General features: G+C 30.9%; 1 long non-coding RNA gene across 1 annotated transcript; it reads left to right on the top strand.

Annotated features, from left to right (window-relative positions):
• Positions 1–225: 225 nt before the first annotated feature.
• LOC145242295 (uncharacterized) lies at positions 226–4,364 on the top strand. Its single transcript, XR_013862695.1, has 2 exons — positions 226–340; positions 4,210–4,364. It is a non-coding gene; the product is annotated as an uncharacterized LOC145242295 (long non-coding RNA).
• Positions 4,365–10,478: the final 6,114 nt, after the last annotated feature.

The following is a 10,478-nucleotide window of genomic DNA, read 5'->3' as shown; positions in this document are numbered from 1 at the left end:
TTGTCTTGTTCAAAGCTAAATCTCAGCAGCACTACTTGGTTTCGAAGTAAACAAACGCTTTAAAACAAGTGAAAACAACAAAAATGATCCAGTTAGGTTAAAGAACAACTTATCCTGCATTTGGTAACATTTATTTGTCATACATTTGTTTTTAACCACATTTTCTTTGTATTGTCTAAAATGCTCAATTCATTTATTTTAATCTCAACGCTAAAAGGTAAATTACGAAACAATACAAACATTGGTTGATGTTTCGTGAAGAAAACGGGACATAATGTCATGATACACCGTGTAGCCTTAGAAAAGTGCAGAGTTCGCAGCATAAGAGTTTCTAAAAGAAGTAAGTATTCCTTAAATAAATAGACTTTCAGAATTTACCGGCCTAAGTTTAAGGAATGGTGATATTTCAGAGATTTCCTTCTGCTGTGCTAGTCGCCCTATTTGTATCGTGATAATATGTATTTAATTCTCAGAAGGGTCTTTTGTTAAATGTTGTCGGTGTGCCGGCAGTGAGCGTTGCAACAAAGGTACAAATGCAGGGATTGCGAATTTAATACGCTTCGCAGCTTTCTTCTCATTTTTCGCAACCCTCTTTCATACTTGGCTATGTAAACGATTGACTGAAAGGGCTGAGAATGTCAGGGTTTGTTTCAGTCAATTCGTTTTTGTTGGGAGGGCGGACCCAGCTGCGAACGTAGTAGCAAAAGGTATGTTACATAAAATAAAATTATTAAATTTATTTAAAAAAAAAAATTAAGTTATGTTTTTCGTAAAAACAATGAAATTGACTTATTTTTTTAAAATGTGAATTTAAAAGATAATTATAACATTAAACGGATTTTCCAATTCAAAATACAAAATGTGAAAAATGAAACGCATTAAAAATTCGTGCTTTCATTTTAAGAATTTGAAAGTTTGCTCTTTGCTTTTTTATATTATTTTTTTCTACATTCTCCCCCGCCTACAGAAAGTATATGTCCAGGTGGTGCCGTAGGTGTATCAGAATTTTGGGGGAATTTTTGACATCCCTAACAGAAAACTGCGAATAAAATATTAAAAAACTCGCAATTTCTTTTTTTTAAAGTGGGTTGTTTATTTTCTGTATTGAATATACTTCCAAAATAAACTATTAAAGTTGTTTAAAAAATAATAGAAATATTATTTTTTATTTAAAAAAAACAAAAACATTATTTACAAAGTGCCGGGTGCGTGCGCATTCAACTAGCCATTTTTTTTTTTTTACGTGTGAAATCAATTGAATTTTACGAGTGAAATTTTTTTCAATTTTTAAAATTTAAAAATCTATCGAAGTTTCTCTATTGGTTCAATTTTTATGATATTTTCAGGGTCAATGTGAAATTTTATGCTCTTTCCAATAAACCGAATATAATATTTTAGACAAACGTTTTTTTTTTTTGTTTTTTTTAATTCAACCCCCATTTTGCAATGTCGGTGCTAGTGCACTTACTGATCCGCGCTATTTTTTAAATCGTATTTCCAAGTTTAATTAAACTTTTTTGGTATGTTTTTTTTTTATTCAATTGTAAGATTAAAATACAGAATAGGTACAAAACACCCTCCCCTCCCCATATTAAGAATGGCTTTTTAAATAATATCCTTATTATTTCAGCACGGATCAATAAGTGCACTAGTACCAAAATGTCTATAAACATTTAAATAATTAATTTACTCACCAAAGTTTTATATAAAACAAATTGAAAATAAAAGATCAATAAATAAAATATTCTAATTTAAAACAAAAAAAAGAAGTGTTTTTTTTTTTAATTTACCTGTAAAGTTCAAAGTGTAAAACTTGTTTTTTTAAGCCACGTTGATTTTTTTTTTTTTTTTTTTTTTTTAATGAAAGCTGATGTTATGCTTATATCGTCAAGTAAATACTGGACGCTGATGACATTTTTTTCTATTTCATTCAATGCTTTCTTTTTTTTAGATATTTAAAAAAAAATCACTCGATAAAGTAGGAATAAAATATAATCAAAAACTTGTGTATTTCATTAAGAGAATTTTTTTTAAAAATCGGTCGACTGGGTTTTTTGTTTAATGGCAAAAACTTATAAGTAAATATGTCTGTGTGTGTGTGTTTTTTAACTACGGCGGCCCCAAAATACTAATTTTGGTTAACAGCACGCAATAAAAAGAGATATTAATTATGGCGTTTATAAGTCACCGTAAGATAAACGCGAAAAAAAATCAGAGATTTCTCTCCCTATATTTGAACAGTCAATAAATCTTTTAATCCTTGTTTAAAAAAGTATTTTATTTAAAAAGGACATGGAATATAAGTATAAATATGGATAAATTCTTAACAATGAACAATGGAAGTACCCATTGAATAGAATTTTTTATAGGTAAGTGATTTTTTGGAATGTATATATATTTTTTATAATCGAAGTAAGTAAAATTTTGTTGATTTTCTTTAAATCGTTTTTAAAGAAAACCGATTTAAAAAAACAAATATTGCATAATTTGCTATTAAACTCGTTATTTTTTTAAAATTTGGTCTTTTCTCCTTTAATTGAAAAAAAAAGTCAGTTTTTGAATTACATTTTTCAAGTAGTTATAAGCTTCGAAAGATAGTAAGTTGATTTATTCAAGTTCATATACGGCATTTTTAATGGCCGCTTCTGATACACCTAGAAGGATTAGACTAAACAAAAACGAAGAATGGGGTTTCATGTATGAAAAAAAAGTATACATATCTATTGAATCTGAAATGATACACCTTTATAAATTTCGTTCTTCACTTAATAATCGGTGAAAAGTTTATGTTGGTTAATTACCTGATTTTTGGTAGATTTTTAAAGAGATACTCCATCAAATACTGTGGGTTTCGATGCAATGATTTAAGCCAGAGAAATAAATCCACTGCATGGCATTTGGTGAGTATTAGCTTAGCATCTACTCGTATCTATTATATTCATGATGAACTCATGGATATTTTTTTAAAAGAATTTTTATAGTTTATACAAGCCTGGCTGCCCAGCGTTTCCCGGGTGTTTGGAGGTGTGTCTTTAGCCAAAAAAAAAAATAAAGGAAGGTACAGTTTAATCAAGATATAAAAAAAATGAAAATATGGAAAAAAAGGTTATATTGTACGTATCCGTTTTGGACTGAAGATCTCCGAAAAAAAATTTCATTTAATTTGATCGAGTAGTTTTTTTTTTTTTTTTTTTTTTTTACAGCGGAAAAACATGTCTTCATGAGAGCGCGTTGCAGTCAGCCATTATGGAAATTTTTAACACACCACGGGGAGATAACTCCATGTAAAACGCCAAGACAATCTTCCCATCTTTATTACTAGTTTTTCTTCCTAAAAATTGAACCTTTTGCTCGGTATCGTAACAAATTGTGTTTTTGCTATTAAAAATAAAACTAATTGATGAAATTAAGTGAATTTTTTTTCAGAGAACTTTGTTCCATAACGGGTACATACAATATAACCTTTTTTCGATGTTTTCACTTTTGAATGTCTTGATTAAACTGTACAAGTACCAAAATAAATTGTAGTAGGCAGGCTCGAATGCGTGATGCGAAGACAGAAAAGAAAGTGAAGGTGTGTGTAAGGGTGTTGATTGAGCAAAAAAAAAAATTAATTAAAAAAAAATTAATTAAAAAAAAAATTAATTAAAATAAAAAAATTAATTAAAAAAAAAAATTAATTAAAAAAAAAATTAATTGAAAAAAAAACATTAATTAAAAAAAAATTAATTAAAAAAAACATTATTTAAAAAAAATTAATTCAAAAAAAAAGTTAATAAAAAAAAAAAAAATTTAAAAAAAAACAGGAGTAGTAAGGCTCGAACCCGTAACATGTCAGAGAAAAAAAAGGTGAAAAAAAAAAACTGTCTTATTTTTCTACAGCGGTTGTGATGTCACGGGCGTCAAGGTAACACCGTTTATGCAATGTCGAGGGTTGGATGACTTGCAAAAAATGTCAGCGAAAAGAAAAATGCCCCGTTGACGGTAAAGAAATAAACGTTTTTGGCCAATTTTTCGGTATTTGTCATCCGAAGGGTTCAGTTTCAAAATGATACTGATCTTGTGAAAATCTGTCGCGTTTGTCGGAAGTCTTAGACAGACATACAAATACACATACATACATACATTTAAACAGGCATGTTAGATTTATATTATAGATATCGACTATTTTGTTGATATTAATTAAATAAAATTTCTTTTTATTCACAGGAATTATAAGAATGGATGAAAATGAATCTGAAATGAGCAAACAAATATCTCCAGTGATTTTTTTTTATATGCAAATCACAATGGATCAGTATAAAACAAGCAAGACAAACCCGGAAAAACAGCCTGAAAAAAAAAAAAAGAAAAAATTATATTTGGCTTAGAATTTACATAAATGACGTGCAAACCCATAGTGGAGAAAACTATCTAGCAATTATACCTGATAAACAAAGTGCAAGAGAGATACAAACAATTGTACTTAGAGGGACAGTTAGAATCTTAAAAAGATCTCTCAGAATATATGAGACAACGGGTGAATTTCTGACCTCTGATAAGATGCCTCATCCTTAGCTAGAACAAAATAATAAGAAATAAAAAAAAAGAGATAAAAACAGAGGCCATATTTAAATTTGGTTCCTAAACTATGAGAACTCATTTTAAATGGAACAGAATACAATAAAGCCTGTTTTCAGTTTAACTGAAAAAACATTTATCGTGTACAATTTTACTCAGAATTTACAACTCATTTTAATTTTAAGAAGTATGAAGCAACACTAAAATGCAACTTTATTTATTAATACTTACAACAATATCGATTTTTAATGACAGATTAAAAACCACATTTCAGAAAATTAATGGACACAGAATACAGCAAAACTTTTTCTGTTGAAATGTCTAGCACATCATTAAAATTCAGTGCAAAAGAAATAAGAATCTCTTCTCTTATTGACTAAAAACTTTATTCATTTTAAATGAGCTAATAAATACATCAAGTGCGTTTTCATTTGCAAAAAAATCACAATAAATCAATGTGAAACAAGTCTAGATAAACCTTGAAATAAAGCTTAAAAAAAAATTTTTTATAAAATTTTACAATGATAGATAATGATAGATACAAGTCCAAATTGGAGAAAAGCTGTATTTTTTATAAAAATTGGTTGCTAATTATGTGGACTCGTGTTAAATGACACAGCAAAACCACCTTATGTCAGTTGAAATGTGTGACAGATGATTTATAAAAAAATCCAGTGCCACAAAGAAAACATGCAAAAACAAACAAGAGGAGAGAAACGTTATGGTTGCCAAGTATGCAGCTCATCATTTACAACAAAATCTTATTTAAAGCGACATCTGCTCAATCACACCGGAGAAAAACCTTACTCTTGTCAGATGTGTGACTCCTCGTTCATAGGGAAGTCGCAGTTGGCCGTACACATACGACGGCACAGTGGTGAGAAACCCTATTCTTGCCAATCGTGCGACGCATCATTTACGACGAAATACGATTTAAAACGACATGTGCAGGTTCACACGGGTGAGAGACCATACGCGTGCAACTTGTGTTCATCGTCGTTCACACGGAAGCACGATCTGAAAGCACATGTGCAGAAGCATAGCGGGGAGCGGCCATATTCGTGCGGGATGTGTGGCTCGTCGTTTACAGAAAAGTCGTATTTAACGGTGCATATGCGACGGCACGCTGGGGAGAAGCCTCATTCGTGTGAGGTGTGTATCTTGCCGTTTACGACGACGTCCGATTTGAAGCGGCACATGCAAGTCCATACAGGGGAGAAACCTTTTATTTGTGAAGTGTGCGATGCGTCGTTTCCAAGAAAAGATAATTTAAAAGTTCACATGCGCACTCATGACGGACATTCCACTTAATAGAAGTAAATACTCATGTTAAAAGAATATGTTTTTTTTTTGTATTATTTGGATTCATCAGACTACTGTTCTCATCTTGAGCATGATTTTCACGTTTTGGTTGATGAGTGCTTGTGCAGAATTTGAACCAGACATAACTAACCGACCACTCAGCTTTGCTCGAAACATGACGTCATGCACTCTGGTTTGACTGTAATCTGACATAATCAATGCACAGCAAAAGAGGAAACGATCCTTGGGGAAAACATTGGAAGAAAAAACAAATTAAGTAAACACACCCTCAAACAGCCGTTCCTAACAACTTTATACAAGATGAATATTTCCTCCTTGGATCAACAGTCAGCTAAAAATGTCAACAGCTTCTTGACAGTTATTTTTGAGTTCATGTGGAAACAGAAATTTGGTAATGATCTTTTCGTCTCCATCTTAAACCATATATCAGAAAGCTACCCGGTTGGCAAAGTTTCTTCCACACCTCTCTTCTCAAGCCACTTTAACATTGTTTGATGTGTCCATAGAAAAGTCTACCTAATCATAAGGGAATATTCCGGCTGTCTCAATTTAATTTAATGTTAAAAAATCGGATGCCCAGCCACACTGAAAAAAAATGTCCATGAAAAGAAAAAACAGAAAAAAAGTTTACTTTACATTAGTTACAAATTTAAAGAAAAAATTGAAAAAAATTAATATGTGAAAAACACATAAAAAAGTGCTTTTTAAAAACCTTTGTAAAAAATGTGAAACACAAAAAAAAAAGGTTTTCTTATAATTTTTGTACGATTTTGTTGGACCCCAAAAATAATTAATTGAAAAAGAAAATACAACTTGCTTGTTTATTTTTTCACTTATAAATTTTTTTTTTTACAAAAATAAAACAGAAATTGTTACAATAGGTCGTTGTTTCTTTTTTATTTCCATTATATGTTTATTTATTTATGTATTTCTGGTGATTCTATTATATTTAAATGTTTTCTTCAGTATTTTCCTTAAGTAGTGTTGTTATACTTTGATAATTGGCAATGCTTATTGGAAACCAGCAGTTGACATCATGTTCCTAGCAAAGTCGAGTGGCCAGTTAGTCACATTAGGTTCAAATTTTGAAGAAGTACTATTTGATGTAACACTTTCGGTGTATCTTGTTGAGCTTAGGAATTTCTCAGTCAAACTCAGGAATTTGAGCAGAATTTTGAATGGAACCTTTTATTGTTATCACAGGGATAGCATGCTCTTGTTACATCAGCCATGACTGGATAGAGGTCCTAAGTGATTCGCAATTGTATTTTTCGGTTGCCCACACAATTGAACCATCAACCTATAGAAGAATATCTCTTTTACAATTGATTTTTCCAAGAACTCTTACCATTGTGCCACGGCTCCCTGCAGATGAATCCAAATAATATGAATGACCAATCCTCATCTTAAAAATTCAGAAATGTTTTATTTTTACTTAACTGCAGGTAGGCCTGCTTTCCACTTGAATACAACATGATAGACTTCAAATCCAATCTAAACAAGTTCTTGCTGAACCATCACCATAAATAATCAACTTCTACCAATTTACACCATTAACAATTACTACACTTTCACCTTACATCCATTAACCCTTATCTTCGAGTGGCCTTTGGGCCTTAGTAAGTAGTGACATCCAAGCAAAAAAAAAGGCCTGAAGTTCTTTCACATACCGCACACACACAAACACCACATATATATGTACAGGGTGTCCCAAAATGATCTAATAGGCCAAAAAACATGTTAAATAATTGTTTAGGGCAAAAAGACATGTAAAATAATTTTGTAGGGCAAAAAACATGTTAAATAATTTTGTAGGGCAAAAAACATGTTAAATAATTTTGTAGGGCAAAAAGACGTTAAATAATTTTGTAGGGCAAAAAGACATGTAAAATAATTTTGTAGGGCAAAAAGACATGTTAAATAATTTTGTAGGGCAAAAAACATGTTAAATAATTTTGTAGGGCAAAAAGACATGTTAAATAATTTTGTAGGGCAAAAAAACATGTTAAATAATTTTGTAGGGCAAAAAGACGTTAAATAATTTTGTAGGGCAAAAAGACATGTTAAATAATTTTGTAGGGCAAAAAGACGTTAAATAATTTTGTAGGGCAAAAAAAACATTAAATAATTTTGTAGGGCAAAAAGACATGTAAAATAATTTTGTAGGGCAAAAAGATATGTTAAATAATTTTGTAGGGCAAAAAAACATGTTAAATAATTTTGTAGGGCAAAAAGACATGTTAAATAATTTTGTAGGGCAAAAAGACGTTAAATAATTTTGTAGGGCAAAAAAAACATTAAATAATTTTGTAGGGCAAAAAACATGTTAAATAATTTTGTAGGGCAAAAAAACATGTTAAATAATTTTGTAGGGCAAAAAACATGTTAAATAATTTTGTAGGGCAAAAAGACATGTTAAATAATTTTGTAGGGCAAAAAAACATTAAATAATTTTGTAGGGCAAAAGAATATGTTAAATAATTTTGTAGGGTAAAAAACCTGTTAAATAATTAAATAAAGAAAATTTTAAAAAAAATTAAGACACGTAGAATGCCATATATATATATTATATATATATATATATATATATATATATATATATATATATAATTAAATTATATATATATATATATATATATATATATATATATATATATATATATATATATAATGAGAATTTGAATTACCTACTAGATACAATCCTCGAATGTCTTTGAATAAGAAAAACAAGGAAATAAGGATGAAGGAGCTTAACAAGGAGTGTATGGCCAGGGATGCCTTACACCATTTGCTCAAAAGTGGGAGACTTTCTTTTGATAAGTAAAGACTCATTGTAATTGCTCATGATCAAGGCTTATAAATTGATTTTAATAAACCGATGGCCTAACTCACCAGCGCAGGTTTTGCCACTCAACGATTGTGAGGTGGAGCCACCTAATGTCTTGATACCTCCTTTGGAAGATCTGTGGAGAGATGTAGCTTGACAGATTGTCGAACATCTGGGAACATGAACCTTCACCAATAATATCAAATAGGAATGTGACAGTTCCATGACAAAGACATACAAACAAGCAGATACATAAAAGACGATGGCCATTAAGACAGACATTTTAATATGGAACAAACCCTAAACAACTGCACTAATCATTGATGTCAGCATTTCAAATGATTGTGACTTTTATAGAATCAGACAGGAAAATAAAATATCAGAACCTCTAGAGTGATTTAAAAACAACATATACGCTGAAAGAAATAAACATTAGATCGATTGTGATAGGAGCAACTGACCTAATGAATTTTTTTTTTAAATACTTAAAAACAACCTCAAATTGTAACAAAATACAGATAGCAGCCATAAAGGGAACAAACGTCTATCCTTAAAAGATCCCTCGCATATAAATCAAATGATAATGAGATAAAAAAAATAAAAACGTCATGTGTCTAGAGAACCAAAGGTCCATGCCTGGTTTTTTGTCACTTATCTTTGTTTATTAAAACCAAATATTCCAATCCGATTTACTTACCTCATTCTCGATTGTCTTCTGCCTTTTTTTTGTACAAAAGTTTGTGATGAAAACCTGACACAAGGATACTTCACTCTTTAAGTAAATCTTTACTAAATATTCAAAATAACATTTTGCATTCAAAGCTTAAATAAGATCTTCACAATACGACTATACACTTGCTCCTACTAGGAATGGTCCACCTTTTCCTAGCCATGTTACCTCAAGATAAACTATCAAATAGTGAACTGCTATATTGAGTTGAGGGAAATTAATGTCTTAAAGAATTTCTTTACTAACTCACTATTTGAGAGGTAAAGGAGAACTTCAGTTAAGCATGTGGATATCTATGGATCGCATTTAGAATTCAAGACTTAGCCCCAGAAATGGTGCTCGTTTATTTTGAGTAATTACACTGTAAATAACATGCAAACAAGAAGAGATTGATAAATGAGCATTTGAATATGTGTAATTATTAAAGAAACACAAGGAAGGAATCATTGAACTCTGAGAACTAATGTAACTAGAAAGACAAAGGGGACTCTTGACTTCACACGTCCATCTTCTTCAGCCCACAGCTTGCTTCTCTTTCTTGACTATGTGCTGTCCTTTTTTCTTTTCTCTTTTTCCCATGACATTGTGCCACTTGCCAATTTGCATATGTGCTTTAATGGCTGCTGTTGCTAATATTTTCGCTAGTCAGCTATCCTATGGCTGCTGCTGATTTTCTCACATGCACCCATATATGCTATGTTACCAAGAAATCGCATCGCTTAGTTACATAAGGGTCACTTTATGATAAGGTTTAATGAATGCAGGGTGTTCACTGAGGCAACAGTAGAGGGATTAGTAATAAAAATTGGGTAGAAGTTGATTATTAAAGGAGGCAGGTCAAGACAAACTTGTTTACATTGATTTGAAAACGACTATGTTATGATCAGCTGGAAAGGGGAACAATGAAAGAGAAAGCCACAGGCGGGAAATTCTAGAAAAGAGGAATTAAAACAGTTTTTATGTATAAGAAATCGTAAACTAATTTGGCACGACTAAGAGAAAGTCATTCATGACTGAATAGCAGATTGGAGACGAAGT

Source organism: Euprymna scolopes, chromosome 21 (genome assembly GCF_053919585.1).
Source record: "Euprymna scolopes isolate OS-2025 chromosome 21, ASM5391958v1, whole genome shotgun sequence".
NCBI lineage: Eukaryota > Metazoa > Mollusca > Cephalopoda > Sepiida > Sepiolidae > Euprymna > Euprymna scolopes.
This window is presented reverse-complemented; position numbering and strand designations above follow the sequence as displayed.